Raw genomic sequence first — 1,164 nt, 5'->3', positions numbered from 1 at the left:
GCGATCTTGAGTGCAGCCTCATCAGGGCCGATCTTGCAGGTCCACGGGTCGTCGGTGTTGTTGACAATGGAGAGGTAGGAGCCCATTCTGGAGATGTGGAAGCGGTGGAAGTGCTTAGTCGGAAGGAGGAGGATTGAAGAATGAGGTTTGCGGTAGGGAGCAATGATCGGTGGTAGTGAATGACATTTGACGAGGTTGGAGCAAACAGCGTGAGACCCAATGCTAAGCGAGAAAACAATCTGATTTTACGTTAGTTGGGATTGCGAGGCAGCAAACGTGAAAATGGCCGCGTTCCCGCAGTCATTAGTATAGACGAGCCACGCTTTGCGGTGGGTAAACGAAGTGAATTAAGGTAGTAGTGTCCGACAGTGGGGCCTTGCAACTGCGCAGTGCCCTCGATTACTTCAAGGCTTCTGGATCTGCAGCTCATGTAGGCTTCGTGGGCTGCATGATGTACATGTAGGCAACGTCTGCATCATCTGGCAGTACCAAGGGGGAAGAACTCATGAAGCGATACGTGTTGGATATCTTGGCCCAAAGCTGCAGGAGCTCTGCATCAAACTATTAGCGATGCGTATCAAAACTCGATACTGAAGATGTCCAAGTGTTAAAGGATTGTTGACACAGCACACGTGTAAGATCTGAAACGCACTGTGGTTAATCGGTGAGACGCGGCACAGAGGTCCGATAGCTATTCGTCACCCTAGTAGAACCTCTCTACATGTCATTTCTATTGTAGAGATCCTCAGACTTAGCGAAACATAGTCCTTTCAAATCTCAAAGAACGCTTGCAACGTGAAGAAATAGTGAAGTCTTGCAAGCAGGCAACATGGATTCTCAAATGCAAACATTGAGTTGTTCGCAAAGGCCGTTTTCTGGTCCAATATGAGATCTAAATTAGATCACATTTGAGGATCCTTGCTTAATAATTAGATCATCTATTTAAGCAAGAATCTTCAATTGTTCGCAACAGCGAACTTCGCTGGTTAACAAGTACAAACAAGCATAGCAAGTCAAAAGCCACCTTAATGTATCGCCGAACAGCACAACGTCATACTGGTGGACTGCGCATGCCTAGCATCATTATAGTCAACATACTACAGTAGGAACTTGGTATACACTACTATTCCACTTCCAATCAATAACTTCGTGGTGAACAACTCA

This window comes from Phytophthora parasitica, assembly GCF_000247585.1.
Source record: "Phytophthora parasitica INRA-310 unplaced genomic scaffold supercont2.24, whole genome shotgun sequence".
In the NCBI taxonomy this organism is placed as follows: domain Eukaryota; phylum Oomycota; class Peronosporomycetes; order Peronosporales; family Peronosporaceae; genus Phytophthora; species Phytophthora nicotianae.
Note: the sequence above shows the minus strand (reverse complement) of the source record.